Source organism: Sus scrofa, chromosome 2 (genome assembly GCF_054392235.1).
Source record: "Sus scrofa isolate SSC_HxYL_T2T_F1_AM1 chromosome 2, Sscrofa_HxYL_maternal_Yorkshire_Landrace_v2.0, whole genome shotgun sequence".
Taxonomy (NCBI): domain Eukaryota; kingdom Metazoa; phylum Chordata; class Mammalia; order Artiodactyla; family Suidae; genus Sus; species Sus scrofa.
The window spans coordinates 88,708,584-88,734,591 of NC_139384.1; the positions used below are offsets into that span (position 1 = coordinate 88,708,584).

Here is a 26,008-nt window from a genome sequence, read left to right on the forward strand (position 1 = left end):
TATTTGTTTTGCTTTAATTGATGGCCGTGAATCATGCTTTCAGAAAAAATAAATGCAAAACAAAAAAGTTACTTTAAAAGATAAGTTCCCTGACTGGGTTATTTGGAGTTTTGCCTAAAATGAAGCACAGGGAAACCATTAAGAAGTAGCTTTATGTGTAAATACACAGAATCTCCCTTTTCTATTCTAAGAAAAATTTAAAAAGCAAGACTTGATTTTAGAGAAAAAGGTAGACGGCGAGCCTGTTGCAGACCAACACAGGGACAGGAGCAATGAGACATGGCAGCCAACCAGACCCTGCAGGTCCTGGGTTCAAGTCTCCACCCCTATTCATCAAGCTTGGGTGGGCCCAAGGACCTTCAACCTCACTCCACCCTCCATCCCATCCCCAGACTTTTCAGCCAACAAAAACAGTTACCACACATCAAGCACTGTTCTAGAATCTGGAGCCACAGCAGTGGACAAAGCAGACAAGAATTCCTGCCCTCACTGAGGATGTTCTCATGAGGGAGATGGACATGGGACACATATCCAGTGGGTGGTCCGCTGACAGAAGCTCTGCTCTGAAGATAAATAGAGCCAGGAGGGAGGAAGGGAGATGCTAGGACATTGGCGGGGGAGGGGGGGAAGCTCATTATTAAGCACAATGTTCAAGGAAAAATTTCATTGAGAAAGTGACAGAGGAGCCAAGAGCTGAAGAAGGGAGAGAGGATCCCATGGGATTCTGGGGGAGGACAGCTCCAGGCAGAAGGAACAGCTCATGTACAGAAACAGGCTGGCATGTTCCAGAAACATCCAGGGGTCTGGCCATTCTGTGTGACTGAAGTGAAGTGATGGGTTGGAAGAGTGGTAGGAAGTGGAGGGAAGAGCTGAGATGGTACCTCTGAGCAGAGGAGGGATCCACTTGCAGGGGGTTCCCCCCTAAAAGATATGTCCTTGACCCAGAACCTATGAATGTGACCTTATTTGTTTGTTTTTGTTTTTTAAGGCCGCACATGTGGCATATGGAAGTTCCCAGGCTAGGGGCTGAAGAGGAGCTACAGCTGCTGGCCTACACCACAGCCACAGCAATGCCAGAACCTTAACCCACTGAGTGGGGCCAGGGATTGAACCTGCATCCTCATGGATACTAGTCGGGCTCTTAACCTGCTGAGCCACAATGGGAACTCCTGTAACCCTATTTGAGAAAAAAACCTCTCTGCAGATGTAATTCATTAATGATCTCAAGATGAGATTATCCTGGATTATCCAGGTGGGCTCTAGATCTAGTGAAAAGTGTCCTTGTAAGAGACACAGAGGAGAGACACAGACATGGAGGAAAAGCCCATATGAAGATGGAGGCAAAAATGAGCAAAGCAGCCACAAGCCAAGGAACACATGGAGCCCCCAGGGGCTGGAAGAAGCTCCTCCCCTGGAGCGTCAGACAGAGAGTGGCTCTGCAGACTCCTTGATTTTGTCCCAGTGAAACTGATTTTGGACTTCTAGCCTCCAGAACGGTATGCAACTGACCGTTTTCAGCACCAATTTCGTTACAGCAGCCACATAAAATGAATGTACCACTGCCGTGGGCTGGGGAGAAATGAAAGTGGGGAGACCAATGTGGGGGTCACTCTAAGACATAGCCACCCAAGTGACTCCCAAGTCCATTGGGCCTGCCCACATCCAAGGTGTGCCATGTTTACCCACCACCTGTTTTTTTTTTTTGTTTTGTTTTGTTTTGTTTTGCCATTTCTAGGGCCACTCCCGTGGCATATGGAGGTTCCCAGGTTGGAGTTGAATCCAAGCTGTAGCCACCGGCCTAGGCCACAGCCACAGCAATGCAGGATCCGAGCCACATCTGCAACCTACACCACAGCTCACGGCAACGCCGGATCTTTAACCCACTGAGCAAGGCCAGGGATCGAACCCACAACCTCGTGGTTCCTAATCGGATTCGTTAACCACTGAGCCACGACGGGAACTCCCTGTTTTTTTTTTTTTTAATGTCTCTCTTCAATCATTAATAAGTCCACAAATAACAAATGCTAGAGAGACTGGAGAAAAAAGGGAACCCTCCTATACTGTTGGTGGGAATGTAAATTGTTACGACCACTGTGGAAAACACTATGGAGGTACCTCAGAAAACTAAATATAGAACTACCATATGATCCAGCAATTCCACTCCTGGGCATATATCTGGACAAAACTGTCATTGAAAAAGATACATGCACCCCTGTGTTCATAGCAGCACTACTCACAAGAGCCAAGACATGGAAACAACCTAAATGTCCATCAACAGATGAATGGATTAAGAAGATGTGGTATATATACACACTGGAATACTACTCAGCCATGAAAAAAACAAAATATATAATGCCATCTGTAGCAACATGGATGGAACTAGAGATTCCCATACTAAGTGAAGTAAATAAGAAAGAGAAAGACAAATACCATATGATATCACTTATATCTAGAATCTAATATATGGCACAAATGAACCTTTCCACAGACAAGAAACTCATGGACTTGGAGAACAGACTTGTAGATGCCAAGGGGGAGGAGGAGGGAGTGGGATGGACTGGGAATCTGGGGTTAATAGATGCAAACTATTGCCTTTGGAATGGATAAACAATGAGATCCTGCTGTATAGCACTGGGAACTATATCCAGTCACTTATAATGAAGCATGATGGAGGATAATGTGAGAAAAAGAATGTGTGTGTGTGTGTGTGTGTGTGTGTGTGTGAGAGAGAGAGAGAGAGAGAGAGACTGGGTCACTTTGCTGTAGAGCAGCAAACTGACAGAACACTGTAATCCAGCTATAATGGAAAAAATAAAAATCATTAAAAAATAAATCCTTGTTTTAATTTAAATAAACTTATTTCAAAATGCAATATTAGATCACTAAGTTAAATATAAAACTAGATTCATTTTCCATAAATAGAAGGTAACCATGAAAATAAGTTCAAAGAAAGCCAAACTGTTACCACATTCTAATAACATGTCCCACCACCTACCATGTTCTCTGAGTCTGTGGCCACCTCTTTGTGTCTGAAAACGTAAAACAGAGCTAGTGTCAGAGAAATGGCAAAGGTCTTTAGCCTCAGAGAGCTGTTCCAGCAGCGCCCTGCCTTGTCGCTGCACCCCTGCAGTCAGCATGGCTCTGCCTTGCAGCGCCCACAGGTGGGCAAGCATGGCCCTCGCCACTCAGGACCCTAAGCCAGCTTGGGTCTTGTTGGTGTCTGTATCAGATCTAGTGCCTGGGGGTGGTAGCGGTGATGAGGGGAGGGCTTCCATGATGGGAGCAGGGACTTGCACCCTAGGAAGGTTGCAAGATGTAGGCTTATCCCCTGGAAATTGTGATCTCTGCACATGGGTGGAAAAATAATTTTCCAGATTCAAAGAAAGGTGAAGAAAAGACGACTTTACTGAGGCAAGAGACACTGTTAACACAGCAGATTTCCTGATAATCAGGGAAAGCTGACCCTGGGTGTACGGTCTTGTCTGTTTTTATAGCCCAGCAACAAAGCAGAGAGAGGAGAGGTCTTCCCATACACCTGCTGACATGCTGACTGGTTGGGGAAAGATGGGGTCTTCTGCTGCACTTACTGGTTGGCTGGGGGCATTTATTGCCCCTATAGGTGCAGGGTAAGGAGTGGGCCACATGCCTTTCCTAGCAGAGGGCAGGAAAGAAAGGAGGCCAAGTTGCTGGAGGTGGGGAGGTCCTTAAGAACACTCTAACAATTACAATGAGACAGGTGGGATGATAAGAGTCTGGTAATTCTTATCTGGGCCAGAGGCTTTTTGAGTTTTACCTCCTTGGAGAGGCTTTGAGGTCCCACAGAAATGAGTGGCTAAATTGCTATGAGTTTCTCCCTTGGACAATGGATAGCTGGGGGTGAACCTAGTTTGATTGGTATTTTTATTTTTTATTATTATTTTTTTAGGGTTGCACCTGCAGCATACGGAAGTTCTCAGGCTAGAGGTTGACTCAAAGCTGCAGCTGCCAGCCTATACCACAGCCACAGCAATGCCATTTCCAGATTCGAGGCACATCTGCAGCCTATGCCACAGCTTACAGCAACATCCGGTCCTTAATCCACCAAGCAAGGCCAGGGATCAAACCCACATCCTCACAGATACTAGTTGGGTTCTTAACCCACTCAGTGACAACGGGAACACCTGATTGGTATTTTTAAATGTTGAGGTATTGTGTGAAATGCACCAATATTCAATTACAGATATGTTTTGCTCCACATGGTTTTTAAATCATGTGCACACACGACTCTGGCTTGAGTTTTTCAGGACACAGGGAGCACACAAAAGAATGACACCACAGGCATGATGTAAACACTTGCCAGGCTCAGAAACAACTTGGAGGAGACCCAAATCTCCAGAAGAGAACTCAGAAGTGTAAGAAATAAGTGCCAGGGACTTCAGTTTGTTCTGCAGAGCCACTCTGCACCCTGCTTGTTGCCCCAGGAGCCTGCCCTCTGGGTAAACCATAAACCCACATGCTTTCCTCAGCAGGGAGTGCAGATCAACATATTTCTTCCCCGGGGCTGGCTGTGTTCCTTTGTCCGAGGTCACAGTTCCTGGCTGGCAGACCCTCCACATAGCCCCCTCCTTGAGTTTCTGATAATGAGCACTGCTCCTGCCCCTGCATCAGGGGGTGGTGGTGGAACCTCGCTGTTACCAGCCCAGGGCGCTGCACTCTCCCTCATGGCTTCCCCACACCCTCCTGACGCCTTGACGAAGTCCTTTGTTAAAGTCTCCTCAACTTACCCTTTGAGGATGTGTCTCAGAAAACATTTTCGAAATGGTCTCTGGGATCCAGTTTTTTACATATTTAAGGAACACAGATCATACCTCCTTGCCAGGGGGAAAGAGGATGTAGGCTATCAGGCATGCAGTAGCATCATGAGTCCCCAGATGATGGCTGCTGGTAGCATGAGATAAGTGCAGGTAGAGGGCAAGGCACTGGAGCATCAAGTGGCTGTGATACTCAATTGCTTAGCAACCATGGCCCAGGGAACAGTAATGACCCAAGAGCAACATGTGTCAAAGTTTGGCTCCTGTCACAGACTGGTGCTATCCATTGACTGCTTGTTGCTGGTCACAAATGAGATAAATTAAGAAACTGAATGTGTTTGGAAATCTTTACAGAATTCTGATCAAGCTTCAACCTCCAAGAGCATGACCAATGTTCTTACTGCACAGGGCATAGACCTGTTGGGGCGTTATCAAAGACTCACAGTGAGTCACCTGTGGGGCAGGTGTGCCCTTAATGTGTGCAGCAGGATTGAGTTATCACTTGTGGGGTTTTAGGGTTAGTCTTTTCTACAACCCAAAGTATTTTAAATGTGGAATCCATTTCTTTCTTTGAAAGATAATTTAACTATAACTTATAGAATAATTGTTGTGACTGTTAGTAATGAAGAACTGGAGATGAATTTTTAAAATATGACATGAATTGCTCTATTTTAGACAAAAGTTTAAAATGTACATCATGAGCTTGTTCACTTTAAAATCACTGCATTCGTTTCTCTCATATTAACATTTCTCATGTTAATATGTTCTCATTAACGTACCTCTGCATGAGATTCCCTTGGTTTCTCTATTAAAATTACAAAAGCAAAGAACAGAAAAAGCATATATATATAAAATTCCTTGCAAGTAGCACTGTCTCAATTCACTCTATCAGATAACAAGCAAGCCACAGCTAACATCATACTCAATGGTGAAAAGCTGAAAGCATTTCTTCAAAGATCAGAAACAAGACAAGGATGTCCACTCTCACCACTTTTATTCAACATAGTCCTAGACAAAGCAATCAGAGAAGAAAAAAAAAAAGAAAGAAAGAAAAAAGAAAAAAGAGGAATCCAAATTGGAAAAGAAGTAAAATTGTCACTGTTTGCAGATGACATAATACTACGCATAGAAAAATCCTGAAGTTGCTATCTGAAAACTACTAGAGCTCTTAAATGAATTCAGTAAAGTTGCAGGATACACAATTAATACACAGAAATCTCTTATATTTCTATACATTAACAACAAAAGGTCAGAAAGATAAATTAAAGAACAATCCCATTTACTATCACATCCAAAAGAGTAAAATATCTAGGAATAAATCTACCTAAGAAGGCAAAAGACCTGTACTCTGAAAACCATAAGACGCTGATAAAGAAATCAAAGATCACACAAACAAATGGAAAAATACACTGTGTTCTTGGATTGAAAGAATCAATATTGTCAAAATGACTGTACTACCCAAGGCAATCTACAGATTCACTGCAATTCCTATAAAATTACCAATGACATTTTTCACAGAACTAGAATGGCAGTTGTAGCTCTGATTGGACCCCTAGCCTGGGACCCTCCATATGCCATGGGTGTGGCCCTAAAAAGCAAAAAAAAAAAAAAAAGAAAATATATTCACCATAGTGGTCACTGTAGCACTATTCCCAACAGCCAAGACATGGAAGCAACCTAAATGTCCATTGACAGATGAATGGATAAAGAAAATATGGTACATGGAATGCAGTACAATGGAATATTATTCAGCCATAAAAATGAAATAATGCTATTTGTAGCAACATGGATGGACCTAGAGATTACTATACTAAGTGAAGTAAGCCAGGCAGAGACAAATATCATATGACATTGCTTATATGTGGAATCTTAAAAAATGATACACATGGACTTATTTACAAAACAAAAATAGACTTACAGACAGAGAAAACAAATGTATGTTTACCAAAGGGGAAAGGGGAGAGAGATAAAGTAGGAGGTTAGAATTAACACTGCTACATATAAAATAGATATCCAACAAAGACAAAAGTTTAAAATGCATATCATGAGCTTGTTCACTTTAAAATCACTGCATTAGTTTCTCTCATATTAACATTTGTAATATGTTAATATTACAAATTAACTATAATATAGTTATTATAGTTAACCATAACTATACAGTTAATAGTGTAGCACAGGGATACTACTGTATCCCTGTGTAGCAGGGAACTATAGCACAAGGAACTATACTCAATATCTTATAATAATCTATAGTGAAAGAGAATGCAAAAAGAAATATATATATATATTTATATACGTATAACTGAATCACTTTGCTGTACACCTGAGACTGATATATTGTAAATCAACCATATTTCAATATACATTTTTTATTTTATTTTATTTTTTTGTCTTTTTGCCATTTCTTGGGCAGCTTCCATGGCATATGGAGGTTCCCAGGCTAGGGGTCTAATTGGAGCTGTAGCCACCGGCCTACACCACAGCCACAGCAACACGGGATCCAAGCTACGTCTGCAACCTACACTACAGCTCACAGCAATGCCGGATCCTTAACCCCCTGAGCAAAGCCAGGGATTGAACCCGCAACCTCATGGTTCTTAGTTGGATTCGTTAACCACTGAGCCATGACAGGAACTCCCATCAATATACATTTTTTAAATTAACAAGCAAGAAGTAAGTCCATTTAAAAGCTTCAAAGGAGTTCTCTTGTGGCACAGCAGGTTGGGGGTCTGGCATTGTTACTGCAGTAGCTTGGGTCATTGCTGTGGCATGGGTTCAATCCCTAGCCTGGGAACTTCCACGTGCTGCAGGTGTAGTCAAAAAATAAAAATTAAAAGCTTCAAAAATGAGAATTATTGGACTCCTTTTTGTTTGTTTACAGTTGCCAAATGACAAAGAGTTACTAATGTAGTTATAATTCTTTACATTAATCATCTGTATATATGCTTTTGGTGAAATGTGTACTTTTTGTGATTTTAATTTTTCTTATGCAATGTTTGTTCTAATTATATTTACTGAAAAGTAGTATTATGTATGTCAAATCTAATATTTTCTATGTCTTGTTTTTTACTTTCTTTTTTGGTAAATCACTTTTACCCTGTTTTCTGTAAGTATCTATCTGCAATGGCTTGGAAATTTCTTTCAATGACCCTTCTCCACAGACAGTTTGAGAAACACTGTGCTAGAGAACGTACCTAGGAACAAGGAGTAGTTCGGAAGTTCAAGGAGAATGTCTACCTGAGAATGCAGGTTCAGGGTCAGGGGGCTCCACAACAGCCTTGAAGGTATTGTTATCTCCTGAGAAGCAGGACAGATGTGATGGAAGACCACGCCTAGGGCCCTGACTGAGAGGGCCACAGAGTTGTGATGACAATTAAATGCTCGGCACTGCTGGTATCAGTTACACATGGTAAGGGCATAGGGAAGAGGCAAACCCTGACATATGGTACAGGGACAGTCAGACAGACACAAATGAGACTGAACTCTGAATCCCCAGATGTACACTCCTGCCTTGGGAAGTAGCCTCCCCAGCACAAAGACCTCTCAATGGCTGTTCCTGGGCATACCTGTACCTCTCAGGACCACTGGACTCACAGTGAGTCACAGTCCACCATATCCAGACCAAGAGGTCCAGCGCTGGATCTCAGAAGGGGGATCCTAAACCCCCTGAAAGTTACATGGCCTTGCCAATCAATCCAGATGGCCAGAAGCCCAGGGAGTATGGGACAGGGATGGTGGCACAGATTCCAATGCTGTCAATGAGTGCCTTAGATGTATATAAAAATCAACCAGCTCCCATTCATTCTCGGGTGTACCTCAGAGTGATGTGCTAGCTTGGGACAAGGGAGTGATGCTGTTGTTGGCCAGTGGTAGGCCTGAAGGAACATGGCTGAAACATTGGAAACTCCTGGCACACTGAACATAGACTCTGGAGGCCTAAGAAGATGGGCATTTGGAGTCACATAAGAGGTGTAACCTATTCCACTACTCGTCAACCATCTCTCCTGCAATAGTGTAGAGTCAAGCCATGTACCAATGTACTAAGAGAGGCTTTGGTAAGGGGCCACACATATCCTTGGAAAGCTCAGTTGTAGCTGTCTCTGTAGGCTGGAAACAGTGGGGGATACAGCAGTGGAACTGGGTTCACTACCTTCAGTAGGAATAATGGAATACTGGAGAGGTGGAAGCCAGATGGTAGCATGTAATCAGCAATGACAATATCCAGATGGCACAGTTAACCACAGGCACAGAGTGATAGCAGAGTAGTCTGACCACAGGGGCCTGTGGTGGTAGCTAAATAGCTCTGGAACCCTTGAGATGAAATTAATGGGGAAAATGTAACTTCAGTTGGCACAGTAAGATTCATGGCCTCTTAAGTTCCTAAACAAGAGTGCCTGGACAGGAGAGATCATGCTCTTTGAGGAAGAACCCTGGAAAACCAGCATTATACCTCAAATCTTTTCTTATGCCTTTTCCAGTGGGACTCATTTTCCAGAGTTACTATGCATGGGGGGTGGGATGGGGGAGAAGGGAAGCACCAATACCTTCCAGGAATTTGATACTGGAATTAGTCTGTGAACTGACACTAATCCTCGGAGACCTGATATGGTCCACTGATGAGAGTGGGGCTTATGGAGGTGAGGTGATAGGTGGAGTCTTGGCTAGGTCCATCTCCTAGTGGGCCAAATCATTCTTTCCTCAGTCCTGGCATGCATCGAGTGCAAGTGACATGTTTGGAGTTCCCGTCGTGGCACAGATGAAACGAATCCGACTAGGAACCATGAGGTTGTGGGTTCAATCCCTGGCCTCGCTCAGTGGGTTAAGGATCCAGCGTTGCTGTGAGCTGTGGTGTAGGCCAGCAGCTGTAGCTCTGATTAGACCCCTAGCCTGGGAACCTCCATATGCTGCAGATGTGGCCCTAAAAAAAAAAAGAAAAGAAAAAAGAAAGAAAGTGACATGTTTAATACCTAGACAAACCCCCACATTGATTCCCTGACTCAAGGGCATTATGGTAAAAAGTATAGAGCCGTGGCATATGCCCACATCCCACAGAATAGTAAACTGAAAGCAATACTGTATCACTGGGGTGTGCAGGGATCGGCCCAAGTTCAAAGACTTGAAAAATGAAAGGTGAGGACTCCCACAGCCTCCTCACTTAACTCATCTGTATGTTCAGTGCAAACCCTGGGCATGGCAGAGCAGGACAATAGATTATTACAAACTCCATCAAGCAATGATACTGATAAATCTGCAGTTACATACGTGATATCCTTACCAAAGCAAATAAACTTGGCTCCTGGCACCTATTATCAAGCTAGAGGCTGTCAGTAAAGTAAATCCAAAGTACTTTGTTCTCATACCTTGGGGCCATATCACTTTCTTCTAGAAATCCCACAAAACAAAACACTGGTCCATTGCACTAATCATACTACTACTGGTCTCAATCCTAATGATATTTATATGGCGTTTTATTCCAGAGACGTAAGAAATATAAACAAGTTTATATTTTTAAAAATTATTATAGTTAATTTACAATGTTCTCCATCAATTTCTGCTGTACAGCAAAGTGATCCAGTTATACATATATACACATTCTTTTTCTCACATTATCCTCCATCATGTTCCATCACAAGCAATTAGATATAGTTACATATTCTATACAGCAGGATCTCATTGCTTACCCACACCAAATGCAATAGTTTGGATCTACTAACCCCAAACTCCCAGTCCATCCCATTCCCTTCTCCTCTCCCTTGGCAATCATAAGTCTGTTCTCCATGTCCATGAGTTTGTTTCTTTTCTATAGATAGGCTCATTTGTGCCATATATTAGATTCCAGATATAAGTGGTATCATACGGTATTTGGCTTTCTCTTTCTTACTTCACTTAGTATGGGAATCTCTAGTTCCATCCATGTTGCTGCAAATGGCATTATTTTGTGTTTTTTTATGAGTAGTATTCCATTGTGTATATATACCACATCTTCTTAATCCATTCCTCTGTCAATGGACATTTAGGTTGTTTCCATGTCTTAGCTATTGTGAATAGTGCTGCAATGAACATATGGTTGCATGTATCTTTTTCAATGAAAGTTATGTCCAGATATATGCCCAGGAGTGGGATTGCTGGATCATATGGTAGTTCTATATTTAGTTTACCGAGTTACTACCATATTGTTTTCCATTGTGGTTGTACCAATTTATATTCCCACCAACAGTGTAGAAGGGTTTCCTTTTTTCCACACCCTCTCCAGCATTTGTTATTTGTAGACTCATTAATGACAGCCATTCTGACTGGTGTGAGGTGGTACCTCATAGTAGTTTTGATTTGCATTTCTCTCATAATCAGCAATGTTGAGTATTTTTTCATTTGCCTATTGTCCATCCATATGTCTTCTTTGGAGAAATACCTATTTAGGTCTTCTGCCCATTTTTCGATTGGGTTTTTTGTTGTTGAGTTGTATGTGTTGTTTGTATATTTTGGAGATTAAGCCCTTGGTTGCATCATTTGTAATTATTTTCTCCCATTCTGTAGGTTGTCCTTTTTTATGATATCCCTTGCTGTGCAAAAGCTTGTAAGATTAATTAGGTTGCATTGGTTTATTTTTGTTTTTCTTTGTATTGCCTTAGGAGACTGACCTAAGAAAACATTTGTATGGCTGATATTGGAGAATGTTTTGCCTATGTTCTCTTCCAGGAGTTTTATGGTGTCTTGCCTTAGGTTTAAGCTTTTAAGTCATCTTGAGTTTGCTTTTGTGCACAGTGTGAGGGTGTGTTCTAGTTTCAATGATTTACATGCAGCTGTCCAGTTTTCCCAGCACCACCAGCTAAAGAGACTGTCTTTTTCCCATTTTATATTCTTGTCTCCTTTGTCAAAGATTAGTTGACCATAGGCGTCAGATTTATTTCTGGGTTTTCTACCCTGTTTCATTGGTTGGTCTGTCTGTTTTTGTACCAGTACCACACTGTCTTGATTACTATAGCTTTGTAGTATTGTCTGAAGTCTGGGAGAGTTATGCCTCCTGGATTGCTTTGGCAATTCTGGGTCTTTTATGGTTCCATATAAGTTTTTGGATTGTTTGTTCTAGTTCTGTGAAAAATGTCCTGGGTAATTTGACAGGGATTGCATTAAATTTGCAGATTGCTTTGGGTAGTATGGCCACTGTAACAATATTAATTCTTCCAATCCAGGAGCATGGGGTATCTTTCCATTTCTTTGAGTCCTCTTTAATTTCCTTGATTAATGTTTTATAGTTCTCAGCATATAAGTCTATCTATCACCTCTTTAGTCAGGTTTATTTCTAGGTATTTAAATTTCAGGGATTTGATTTTAAAAGGTATTTTTTCTATATCCCTTTTCTAATATTTCATTGTTAGTAATACAGAAATGCAACTGATTTCTGAATGTTAATATTGAATCCTGCTACTTTATTGAATTTGTTGATCAGTTTGAGTAGTTTTTGTATGGAGTTCTTAGGATTTTTCTATATATAGTATCATGTCATCTGCATAGAGCAAAATTTTACCTCTTTTCCAACATGGATACCTTTTATTTGTTTTGTTTGTCTGATTGCTATGGCTAGGACTTCCAATACTATGTTGAATAAAAGTGAGAGTGGGCATCCTTGTCTTATTTCAGACTTTAGTGGGAAGGCTTTCAGCTTTTCTCCACTGAGTATTATATTGGCTGTGAGTTTGTCATAAATGGCTTTTATTGAGATATGTTCCCTCTATACAAATTTGGTAAGAGTTTTTATCTCTTTGCCTTTCTCTCAGTTTCTTCTAGCCACTTGGGATTTATTAGTGAAGAAAATGGGGAAAAAAGTTCTGTTTGCAAGGATTTTTCCTTCTTTCTGATTTTTTAAAAGGTATTTATAAGGTTATAAGCTCTCCTCTGAATATTACTTTGGAAATATCCCCCAAGTTTTATTATGTACATTCTTACACAATTTTAGTTCTAATTTCTTCTAGGGTTCCTTACAAGGATTTTTGTTTTGTTTTCAAGCAGGTTTTTTTTTTTTTTTTAATATCCTTTTATCATACTCAGAAAATTATTTTTCTTGCCTTCTTCTTTTTGAAAAATATTTAAATTTATCATAAGATTCCATGACCTTTCCTAACACCTTTTCTTATTTAATCCTCAACAACTCATCAAGCTAGAGTATCATTCCCATTTCACATGAGCAAATAGGGGTCCAGAAAAGGCCAGAAGATAGGGTTATCAGGGACAGTGGGGGCAGGGATTCAACCCTAACCTAGCAGGCTGGAAGCTTCTTTCCTGCCATGAGAAGAGTCCACTGGAGGCTCTCTACAGTAAGAGCCTGCTGGGCAGTTGTCTCTCAGAACTGGCTTGAGTTTTGCATCTTTTCAGTGGGTGACAGTAAAGGAACAAGGCTGTCCAGTCGGGGATGTGTGGTCACCCTCTCAGATCTGAGATATCACCCCTTCCAGATCCCAACAGTCCAGGCCCCATTTGGCCATTGTGCCAGTGTAGCAGACGAAGCAAGGCACCAGCAGGGAGGCTACCTCCAGTCTTTTCTCACTCAGTCCCATACTCCCAGAGGCAGCAGGGGAAACAAATCTTGGGCTGGTCCACAAGGACACCCCCAGGAGCACGGAGCAGGTAGTGGGTGTCAGGCAATTAGCCAGGATCATTAGGCGACCAATAGGGGCAGTCAGGGGAAGCTTCTCTGAGGGTGACATGAGCCAGTCCTGTGCAGCAGTTATGGACCTTCTAGGCTGAGGCATTAGCAAAGGCCAGGGCCTTGAATATGGAACAAGTGACTTCTTGTGCCTTCCACTCCTTGTCACTAGAGAATCAAGCTCACACATCTGAGCACAGACCTTGAAGTCTTTCATTCCATCTCCTAGCTGCCAACTTGCTCTCTGTTCAACACATCCACATACACACATCCACATATATACATGTACACACACTCACACATAGACATGTTCTCTTACAAACACACATAGGCATACAAATGCCCAGAACGTGCTGGGCCCCTATGATAACATTCTGAACCAATGTGGGCCATAGAAAGGTTTGGAGAGCAAGGAAGTATGTGCTAAACCTGGCAGTGCCACCCCACCTGAAGGGCTAGTGTCAGCACCAGTCTGTGGTCACTTGAGAGCCCTCAACTGCCAAATGACTCTGCACAATGCACTGAGCTGCTCTAGCTCTCCTCTCCATCTGTCCAATAGGTGGATCAGCCCAGAAAGCCTCAGAATCTCCATAGCCAGCCATAGCCTGACTCATCTGAACTCTACAAAAAAGCAACACACAGCTTATTTTCTTCATCTGTTGATGACAAGATGAAAATCTAAAAACCCTGCTGAGCTGGGAGGGGTGACAGAAAGGCCATCTGGCCAGTGATCTTTCATTTTCCAGCTGTGTTTTTAGGAGAAAATAAATAAGACTCCAAAAGCTGCCAACAGGGTGGCTCTGTGTTGTCCTTGGCAGTGACCCCACAGAGAGCCCCCAGTGATTATGCTCCCTTGCCTGGCTGGAGCCCCACCCATTGGACTCTGCCTGGGCTGCTTTAGTTCAGATCGCAAGGCACCAGCAGCAGTAGTCCCCTTTCCATGGATAGCCCAGCCTCTGCCTGGGCTGCAGATCTCAGACCTTCTCTGGCCTTCCCCACAGTCCATGAGCACCTACCCTGTGCTTCTTGGTTTGCAGAGCCCATTCTCATCTGTCCCCATAACTTCAGAGGTGCTTGGATTTCTCAGCCCTATTTTACAGATGAAAAAACCGAGGCTCAGGATGACAAAGGGGCTTACAGGGTCATAGCCCAGTAAGAGGAGGCACCAGAACTCTGATCAAACTTCTAGACTTGGGTTCCTCAACATTCTCTCCTGTTACCCCCTCACCCTCCATCTCTTCAAATTCAGGTCTGCAGCTCCAAACCCTGTCTCCAGCATAGTCTCCTGTCTGAACTCCAGACTCATGCCCAACAGCCTGTGGACCCCTCTGCTGGGGGAAAGTTCCTCAGCCATTCCAGATACAACAAGACTCAAACAGTTGCTCTCCTCCCACTCAGCCTGCCACCATCTTGTATTCTAAAGACCAGCAAATGGCTTTCCTGCCTCCACAGCTGGATGCTGTGGTGGGGGGTGGGGGCATGACATGGCTCTCTTCTTCCCCACTGTCCCCTGCTCTGCTTGGGTAACCTCCCAGGGCTCCCACTCATCCTCTCACCCCAGGCTTAGGCCGAACCTACCCATGCAGGTTACAGACTTTCACTGGGCCTCTAACCACACAGGGGACCCCAGTCCCTGGTGCTCCACCCACTAGCCCAACTCAAGGTCTGGTTCCACCTCTGGCTTCCTACATACCTCTCCTCTGCCTTACCTTACCTGTCTTACTGATTTGTGAGAAACAAAAGGTTATCCCCTTAGCCACACCCTTAGTCTAGATTTTACATGGGGATGGCCACCCCTATCCTCACCCCCCAGACGCTCAGCAAGTTGGACGGATGGATGTAGACCACCCAGCATCTTCCCCCTTCCCGATCTGGGGACCCTCCCCTTCACTTCTCATTCCAGGTGGTTTGAGAGTGAATTCCAGTCCCCAGCTCCCAGTTCAGGTCCATGACGGGGGAAGTGAATTCACTTCTCACCTTTCACCAGAGTAGCGCGTTGTATGGACCCCACCACCAGGAGGGGGCACCTGCCTGAGCCCCGAGACCACCCAGAAGCAAGCTGAGTGGGAGACAACACTATGAAGACACTGTTTGAGCCCTTGGATCTACTTTTGGGAACAGTAAATTTCCTTTCTTTTTTGCCTAACCTAATGTCTTAGATTGGGCTGCTATAACAGAATCACTGTAGACAAAGTGGCTTAAAGAGCAAAGGGTTTTGTTTTGTTTTGTTTGCTTTTTAGGGCCACACATGCGGCACATGGAAGTTCCCAGGCTAGCGGTCAAATTGGAGCTACAACTGCCAGCCTACACTACAGCAACAGCAACACGGGAGCCAAGCTGCATTTGCAACCTACACCACAGCTCAACACCAGATCCCCGACCCCCTGAGTGAGGCCTGGGATCGAACCCTCATCCTCATGGATACTAGTTAGAATCATTTCTGCTGCACCACAGTGGAAACTCCAAGAGCAAACATTTATTTCTCACAGTTCTGGAGGCTGGAAGTCAGGATCAAGGTGGCAGCAGGTTTGATTCTTCTGGTTTTTGGTGAAAGCTATATTCCTGGCATGAAGACAACTGCTTTCTCACAGTCCTCACATGGCCTTTGAGAACACTTCCTCTTCTTGTGAGGGCATTAAACCCTCAGAAGAGTCCCACTCTCATGACCCCAATGACATCTAATTACCTCTAAAAGGCCCTACCTCCAAACTCCATCACATTGAGGGTTAGGGCTTCAACATATGAATTTGTGGGGCAGGGGGAACAGGACAACTCAAACATCCAGTTTGAGGTATGTTCCTGCTCTATGAACCGAGCAGAGCCCTGAGGCCCTAACTGTGTGGGACTCCAGGGTCGGGGACAGAAGGCAGGAGGTAGATCCAGAAAGAGACCTGCACTCAGCAAAGACCTTGGGGATCTCATCACAATGAAATGTCAAGGCGACTAGTGACAGGATTACAAGGATTTCCTTGTTGACAAATGGAAGAATTTGTCCATGTCACATCCCAGTCATCTCCAATCAGCCAGGTATGGAAGGTCCCCAGCACAAAGTCAGGTGATAGCCAAGACCCCTGGCACAGGCCATCAGCACAGCCTGCCTGTGTGTGTGCTTAGGGAGCCAAGACAGGGTTAGCGTGTCCCTTCCAGGAAAGGCCTCTGTTGTCAACTATTATCAGTGTCTCTGCCACGATTCCCCGTGTGCACATGGACATGCCAGACTGGAGGCGAGCCATTCAGATGCCAGCCTATTTTCAGTTATTTTTGTTCACCAATGAGACCCATTAGAAGATCCTAAGCATTTCATTCCACAGACTGGGCCCAGTCAGCTTCAGGCCATGGGATGATTTGCACCCTTGTAGGACACAGAGCCCCTTGTTCTCCTCACCCTGACTTCTCTGCTGAGGTGAAGGCCAGCCAGGTGGGCTGTGCCAAGAAGGCCAAGACCTCAGCTCAGCTGGCAGGGGTGGGTGAGGGAGGTGCCAGGAGTCACTGAGAAGAGCCAGTGGTGTGTGGGGCGGCGGGGGGCGGGGGGGAGGGGCTGGGCCCCATCACACTTCCATGAGCACTGTCTCTCCAATAAGCATGTGAGTGTCCCAGGACTCAGACAACTGGTCCCTGCATGTGCCTCCACAACCCTCAGCCTCACAGCACCAGCTAGCTGTGAGTCACAGGTCTGCCACTGGCCACTTTTCAGGCAGCACAAGAGGCCCACACTGTTCCTCCCAGGTGACAGGCCAGCCTCTCTGCTTCCCAGGAACACTAAGCCTTAAGGACAAGAAGCCGTTTCTGCCAGACTTGGAGGCTCTTGATTTCTTTTTTTCAGGAGGATGATGGAAATGTTCTCAAATTGACCACACAACTCTGCGAATATACTTAAAAACATGGAATTGTAGGATTACACAAGTGAGTTACATGACATGTGAATTACATCTCAATAAAGCTGTTACATATGACACAAAACACAGTGAAGACTATGTATATAGAATCTTTGTAGCCCTCTTTCTATCAAACGGCACAGGCTGTGCACATCTGTGCTGTTTCATGGTGAGTACCGTCTACTCTGTGTGTAAGCTGTCCCCCGTTCTCTAGAGAGAAGTTGTCAGATTTCTTTCTAAAAAGTTGTACCCATTGACACTACATGGGGCAGTGTGGGAGAGTGCCTGCTGCCCTCATTTTACGGAAGAGGGGATTGTCTTGCTCAAGACTGCACCTCGAGGCTGCAAGGAGCCAGGGTTCAAACGTAGCCAGCCCCAGGGCCAGTGCACTCTCTGCAGTCACAGCTGCCTCTGGTTTGCAGTAGCATCACTATTACCCCACTGGTCTCCACATCTTCTGCATGTTCCAGGCCCTGGGGCGGCTGCTTTTCCAATAGCCCATGGTCTCCACACAGCCTGCTCTGCCTGCTCTGAGCAGGCAGGAGACAGGCATCCAAGGGAGCAATTCCACAGGGCTTCCCAGGGTGTAAAAACACTTGCTATTAGCAGACCATCCCAAGTACAAGAGGGCAGTAGTGTGGGAGATGGGGAGAGGTTGTGCTTTTTTTTTTTTTTTTTGGCTACATCCACAGCTTATGGAAGTTCCCAGGCCAGGGACTGAGCCTGCACCATAACAGCGACCCGAGCTGCTGCAGTGACAATGATGGGTCCTTAGCCCGCTGCACCACAAGGGAACTCCTGTGTATGTTTTATGGATTATAAACTTAAAAGTCTTAGAGATGTATTACACAAGATGCATCCACACCACGTAGATGTTGTTAGTGTCCTGATTTAAATCAACAATTTTGAGATGACTAAGGAATACTGAATGTATTCCAATATATTAATACTGAAGATGAAGTGATAAATTAAGGTTTTGCTATTAATTCTATTTGGTCTGATACTGGAATTACAGTCATAAGAGTCTTTATAAATACACGCAATGAATTATTAATGAATCAAGTTGAATCAGGACTTGTTCCAGCAAAACAAAACAAAACAAAAGCAAGAGGGATACGTGAGGCAAGATCAGCTACACATTGATAATTGCTGACCATGGGCGATAAGTATTTGGGGATTTACTAGACTATTTTTGCTATTTTCCTGACCCCCCCCAAAAAATGTGTGTTATGTATTCATATCAGCTAAGATCAAAAAGGTTTTCTAAAGATAACCTTGTTAAGGAATGGAAGTTAAAAACTGCTGCACAACCTGATTTCCATTTACAAGAAAAGGGAGAGGACTTTTGCAGATGGGTTATTTCAGAACAAGTGCAAGACCTTTCCACGCCAGCACACTGCAGAGCTCTGCTGCGTTGTCCCACCTGTCTCCGAAAGAGGTGTTTTCATCAAGGTCCCTCTCTGTGTCAGCTCAGGCTAGGTAGAGTATATCTCTGTCCCTGGCAATGAAGCCACTTCACTGATGCAAAGGTGGCAAATGGACACCCGGCCACTGGAGCACTGGAAGGTATGAGGCCCCAGACTCCCGGCACACCACAAGAGGTCTAGGTTTTGGTAACAGTCAGCTCACGGGTTATATAGACGGGGTGGTGGAGCTACTTACATCCGTGAGAACCCTCAATGCATTTCACAGAGATCGGTATGTCACAGAGGGACCGGCCCCCGCAGTACACTGCACAAAAAGGCGATGAATGCCTACTTCACAAATGGGGAGGCTGCCTGGAACCCACCCCCAAACATGGCCAAGCACTGAGCATCAGGGGCCGGGGAAAAGGAACACAGGCCAGTGGTCCCTGTAAGGCAGGACCCCTACCCAAGCAAGGACAAAAATGCCTCAGAAGTCCAGGCATGCATGGCTTCAGGCAGGGCTGAATCCAAGTACACAGACCTGCCTTCCTTTGTTCTATTCCCACTCCTGGATTCTCCCCACTGGGGTCAAGCTGGTTACAGATGACATCCCAGTCTTACATTTTAATACCTCAGTAACTTCACCAGAAAGAAAGTCCCTCTTTCTTGATGAGTCCAGAAAAACTCCTTCAGGATGACACTCATTAGTTCTCACAGGCCTGATTTAGGTCCCTTGCCCAGCCTGGACCCAATTGCTGTGTTCAGAAGATGGTGCCCTCTTTGTCCAGGTCATGTGCTCATCCCAGGACCTGGGGAGAAAGCCAGCTCAGTGATCCAACAGGCTGAGAGTAGAAAAGGGGTCATTCCACAGAGGAATCCAGGGTGCTGTCCCCAGAGGGGAGGGAAATAGGCCCAGATGTCTTCTCTACCCCTTAGTTACTTCAGAAGTCACCTTTGCTTGCCTACCTAGCGAACACCCAGACAGTCCCTCTCTGAAGCCTCCTCCAGCATCTGCAGGGTCTGGATGGGTCTCGTGTCCCCACTGTCTCAAGAAACATGGAAATGAGGCCACGTGTGGGTCAGGAGCAGCTCCACAAATGTTCTGGGCTCAGCTCCCTGCCCCATGGGGCTGGATTGACCCTTATGTAAGATATCTACAATTGCCCTGCAGGGTGGCCCACTCAGAAGCACCCCCTCTCCACTGATGGAGAGGAAAACCAGAGTCCTAGACCCCAAACCTTCAGCTTCTGTCCCTTCCCTGGGCTCTAAGAATCACAGCCAAATGCCGCCGCTAGACTGGATGACTGGGAAGGAACATTTGCATCACGCTTGGAGAGCCCCCCTCTCCACTCCCCCATGCCCACCAGGAATCTGTAGGACATGAACAGGGTAAAGAAGTGGCTGGCACAGTTGCCTTCAAGGCCAGGCAGGAAACGCAGGCAGGCAGGACAGCCAGCATCATTCTGGGGGGTTGGGGGTACAGGGAGAATGCGGGGATGGGGCAAGCCCCTCTTGGGACACAGCCACTCTTGGCGAGGTAAGTGTTGCCCCTCAGAGTAAGGCCAGGATTTCCAGCTCTTTTAATTGGTCTCGAGAAACTGGAAGTCCAGGGCACAGCCTGGGCCCTTCTTAATCTCGGCTTAGTAAACAGGAAAGCAAAGAGACAAGCATGCATATCAGAGTCTCCAAGTCTCCACAGGGATCTGTGGCAGTCAGAGTAACAAACTGTCCCAGTTTGCCCAGGACTGTAGGGTTCCCTGGAACGTGGGCCCTTCAGTGCTAAAATCAGAACAGTCCCGGGCAAACTCACATCACCCCGGGTTGGGCCTTGGGTGATTCAGAGCATTTCCTAAAGGGAGTATGCGGGGTTAAGGAGACCAACAGGGCTGGGTCAGCTTCGGGGGTGCCCAGCCCAGGTGTAACCACCAGGAAACCTGAAGGGGCAGGAGCCAGAGAGGGCAGCTGTGGGAGCGACTGCCAGACAGAACCTGAAGCCTTGGGAAGAGGATGGCTGTTCTGCCCGCACCCCCTCCTCCCCAGACCTCCCCAGCTGGACATCTTCTGGCACTGGTGACAGTCAACCAGAAGCCAGAGGGCCTGGGACCCCAGATGGAGGTGAACTTCCCAGAGCACAGGGCATGGTGGGTGGGGGGAGGAGTGGCTCTTCACCACACTTTTTTTTCCCCCCAATATTTTTTTAATAGTTATTTCCCCAAAACAATTTTTTTTCTACTGTACAGCACAGTGACCCAGTTACACATACATGTACACATTCTATTTTCGCACATTATCATACTCCACACACTATTTTTTTTCTTTGTCTTTTTGTCTGTTAGGGCACCCAAGGCATATGGAGGTTCCCAGGCTAGGGGTTGAATCTGAGCTGTAGCCGCCGGCCTATGTCATAACCACAGCAATGCCAGATCCGAGCCGCATCTACAACCTACACCACAGCTCAGGCAACGCTGGATCCTTAACCCACTGAGCAAGGCCAGGGATTGAACCCACATCCTCAGGCTACTCGGGTTTGTTAACTGCTGAGCCATGACAGAAATGCTACCACTCTTTTTTTTTCTTTTTTTTTTTTTGGTCTCTGTGACTTTTTGTCTCTGAGGAGGTGCTTGCCTGAAATAATGGAGTCTGAAATAATATGCTGCTTGGCGTGGGTTGAGCCTGGGTAGTGCCATGCAGGTGTTATCATTGCCAGGCCCTGTGACTTGGTTAGAGAGCCTTCAGGACCTGCATAACATGGGGTAGGCCTGTGGCTCCCAACTCATGCCATCCCACAGCCAATGCTCGATGCGATCTCAGATTTCTGCTCATTCTACACAGGCCCACACCCTCTCCTGACTGAGTAGAGCAGAGGCCCAGCTTCTTTGGGTGCAAAGGCATCAGATGTACCTCGGGAAAAGAGCTGATGTTCCCAGATCAAACCCAAGCTTCTCAGGACAATGTGAAATTCTTCTTATCAGAATGCAAACATCAGTTCCAAAACAAAAAATTTTTTTTTTACAGTAGAGCCATATTGTCGTTTAAATAATGACTATATGATATGTAAAAAAAAAAAAAATAGGGTTTGTAGTGGGGGCAGAGGAAAGTGACATAAAATGTTGACAGTGGTTAACCCTTTAAAATTTTTTTTTTAGGACCACGCCCGAGGCATATGGAAGTTCCCAGGAGAGGGGGTGAATCAGAGCTACAGCTGCAGGCCTATGCCACAACCACAGCAGCCCATGTCATGTCTGCAACCTACACCGCAGCTCTCAGCAACACAGGATCCCCAACACACCAAGGGAGGCCAGGGACTGCACCTGCACTCTCATGGATACTAATTGGATTTGTTTCCACTGTGTCACAATGGGAACTCCCAACTCCTCAAATTTTTTTAATTCTATCTTTCCTAAAACAAGCATGTATTTCTTCCGGAGGAACAAAGTTATAAAGATTTATAATTGCCCTACTTAAAAAAATTAACTTACAGTTATGAAAGAAGAGTTCAGCCTTGTGGCAGACCTTCTCCTCAATCTCTGCAGGAGAGCAAAGGTGAAACAAGTTCTCCATGGAACCCCTCAGGAAGGTCACTCTGTGCAGCCCCAGCCTGAGCTGAGAGGGGATGGGGGTCTTCTCTTGCCTCAGAGCTGGGGTGAGGTGGGGGGTGGAGCCACCTGGTGGACGAAACTGGTGCTGCACAACCCTCCCCCTTTCTCAGGCTGCAGCCGAGCTCCTGAGGTCTTCCTGCTTCCAGACCCTGGGTCTGTGGAAGGATTTCTGCCTCGGTTTCCCACCCAACTCACCACTTTTGGCTGTCCTCAAACCCTGGCCCCAGAACAAACTCTCAGACCCTCCCTAGCTATGGGCCTTTTGTTCCCCACCCCCACTCATCCTCCACCTACTGCAACCCCCCAGGAGGGAGGGTGGCTTCCTGATCCTTACCTAGGTCTGGCCTCTTGCTTTACTGCTCCTTGTCCTTGCTACCTCAAGTCTGAGCTGAGGCCCAGCCACCCTGAGGGAGGGCACTTCATCCAGGGGTCATCTGGGGTGTCTGGCCTGGGCTTCCTGAACCCCATCTGCCATGGACACCACTCAAGGTCCCTCTAGGATCTCATGCCCACCTCCAGATGGAGTGACCCAGTGCAGGGCTCCCAGCTGCAAGCGCCAGTGCCCTGCCCCCGCTCCCTGAACTCTCCCCCCCCCTCCCACCCCCTGAGGCCTGGAAAGCACTTAGACTCCACAGCTCTTCGTAGGATTGGGTCTCTGAGCGAAAGGAGGCAACACCGAGGTCTGCCTGGCATTTCTGCTCCCAGAGGGGTACAGAGAGATCAAGAGGAACAGGTGATCACCCCAGGTCACCCAGTGGCCACAGGCCAATTAAGGCAGTTGAAGACTGGTGGCAAGGTCCTGATGGCAGTCCTCAGGGGCTGGTTAAAGTCCAGCCAGGACTCCTGCAGGAGTCAGACAGGAGTCTTCACCATGCCATGGACCCCACCACCTTCCCCATGCTCCAGCAGAAATGTCATGGGGAAAGCATTTGAACAGGGCTTGTGGCCGAGAGATGGCGGGCAGATTCTACATCTTCCAGGACAGCCATGGAACTCAGCGGGACTGTGTATGGGGTGCAGGAGAGCAGATATTTGGGTTGTTTGGGAGGAACCAGATCAATGAACAAATCTTCTGATTATAAAAGTTGACTTGAGACTGGGAAAACGTGCAGGTAAAGAACCCATGTCTGTGGCTGCTCTTCGCAACCTCAGCGTGAGGTCCTGCCCTGCTGGCCAGATGAATTAAGGTTTCCTAGAAAGTGGGGTCTGACCTAGCCTGGGAACCTCCATATGCCAAGAGAGCAGCCCCAGAAATGGCAAAAAGAAAAAGAAAAAAAAAAGGAAAGAAAAAAGAAAGTGGGGTCCGAGCTAGCCATGGTGATCAGCCTGGACACTAGACACCCAGCACCCACTGGGAGAAGGCTCAGGATCCTGCTCCACCAAGCCCTGTGGGCTTCTGCATCAGCCACTCAGGTTCATCCTCCTGGAAGCACAGGTATGGGGCCAGAATGGGGCAGGTTATCTATGCATGGTCCCACATGCTCCCTCCTCTGAGAGGGACCAAGCCTGGGCTCTGATCCAGACCAGCCCCCACCACCTGACTTTATGCCTTTGGTCAGAATATTTAATTTCCCCAAACTTCAGGGGTCTCCTGGGTTGCACCTGGACAGGTCCCAGAGAAGGAAGGGGCTCCACCCAGCAAAACCTTATGGGCTGAGCCTGTTTCCTCAAAAGTCCAATAGGTACAATAAACACCTCCTCCTGCCAGGGCCTGCAAAGACAGGTACCTAACTGCCCCCCTGGACCTCAGATCCCAGGTCCAGCAGGTTGAAGGAATCAAGATTCTACTTGGTTGAAAATGACAGAAGTCACTTCAGAGTGCCTCAAGTGAAGATGGGAATTTATTGAGCCCTGATAACTGAGAAGCCTAAGGATAAATCCTGGCTTCAGACGAGGCTGAACCTAGGGGCTCCAAAAACGTGTTTCTTTCTCCATCCCAGGGATCTACTTTGTTCTGGATTTCTTCACTTTCAGACAGCTTCTCCTCATCCAACTGCAAAGGTGATAAGAAGGTCCTCAGCATCACCAATTTACCCTCCAGTCAGCTGTGCCACTGGGCAGGGGACAAGTTCATCTTTTCTGATTTCCCGCATGCATGTTGTCAAGGGCCCAGCATGGGCCACCTAATGAGGGGACAGATGTGGACCCTGCTAGGACCCCAGGGCTACTACTGCCCTAGGGCTGGCAGAAATCTGATGATTTCATGCTATCCCCACCTCAGTTACAGAGGGTGGAGGACAGTCTGGGGGCAGAACAGCCTGATCTCCTAACTCAAGTAAGTTCTAGCCCTCAGCCATAGGACCTTTGCACATACCAGTACTTTCCTTCTCAAGTCTGTTAACTTCCCCTGGCAACTGTCCTGGGTCCATACTGACTTGCACCAGCCCCAGCCCCAGCCCCAGCCCCAGCCCCAGCCCCAGCCCCAGCCCAGTTCCAGGCAGAGCCTAGCACCCTCCCCATCAGCCAGGCCTATATCCTACCAGGAATCACCTGGCTCTGAGACATTGGACTAAATATCTGCCTCCTACCGCTTTCTAAGTGCCATGAAGGCCCAGGCTGGATCTGTTTTCACTCATCACTAGGCCCCTAGTACCAGGACAGGCATGAAGCTGGCTGCTTAGGAATGAAGGAAACAACTGACATTGCACTGTGGAGGGTAGCTCCTGAACCAGCTCCACTGTTTCCCAGCAGGATGACTCAACCAACCCCCTCCTTACTGTTGCTGAGCCTCAGTTTCCTCAGAAGTCCAAGAGATACAAGAAACACCTCCTCCTGCCAGGGCCTGCAAAGCCTTGCTAGCCACAGAGGGATTACATCAGGAAAAATGCTCTAGACAAAACGTTAAAAGCTTCGTGCTTTTTCTTTCTTTTTTTCCTCTAACACGACTGAGGAGGATCTGTTGAGCATTTCAGGATTTTTTTTTTTTTTTTTTAAGTAAAATAAAAAAAACCACCAGATGGCTTCAAAGTACGCAAATGTTAGGCCAGTTCTCGTGACCCTCCTCGGGAGACCGGGCCCAAAACGCAGAGAGAAGGGGAGGGGAGGCCGGGAACCGCGGGCGGGGGAACACAGGCCTCAGTGACTCACGGCGGGGGCCAGATTAGGGCTCCCGAGATTAGGACGGCCAGGCAGAGGAGCCTCCGGCTGGAGCCCAGGCACGCCAGCTGCACTGAAAAGTCGGCCAGCGCCGCTCAGGGAAGGGGCAGCTTCCGAGGTTCCCCCATATTTGTTCAAGATTTGGGGAATCCCGGCCTCGGACTTCCGGCTCTGCGGTAAATCCCGGTTCGAGTTCTTACATTTCCCGACTTCCCAGTTTTGACAAAGTCCCTTTCCATCTCTGAACCTACCTTGTGCTGCGTCTCTGGTGCCCTAACAGGAGACTGGTCACAGAGGGGCTGCACATCCGGAACACGTGTTACTGCGCCTCACATTTGCTCTGTACCTTACACAGACTGCCTTGAATCTCACTACCACCTGGGAAATAGGTTCCATTGTTAGCCCCATTTTACAGACGGGAAAACTAAAGCACAGAGAGATTCCGTCCACTGCCCAAGTTTCCACGCCTACTCAGAGGTTGCGTCTCCTGTGAGCTCAGGAAGAGTGAGGCAACCGCCAGCGGATCTCCAGCACCTAATACCGGACGCCCACGTATTAACAGCCGGGACTTGCGCCTGGGAGCCGCCCCTCGCCCCCTGCC

General features: G+C 46.5%; 1 protein-coding gene across 1 annotated transcript in view; it reads right to left on the bottom strand.

The window, feature by feature from the left end:
• The window catches only part of CNOT6 (CCR4-NOT transcription complex subunit 6), a 153,360-nt gene extending 127,414 nt beyond the window's left edge, over positions 1-25,946 (bottom strand). The window contains exon 1 of the mRNA XM_085013590.1: positions 25,659-25,946. The gene's annotated coding sequence lies outside the window, so the exon portion shown is untranslated. The remainder of the gene's footprint in view (positions 1-25,658) is intronic.
• Positions 25,947-26,008: the final 62 nt, after the last annotated feature.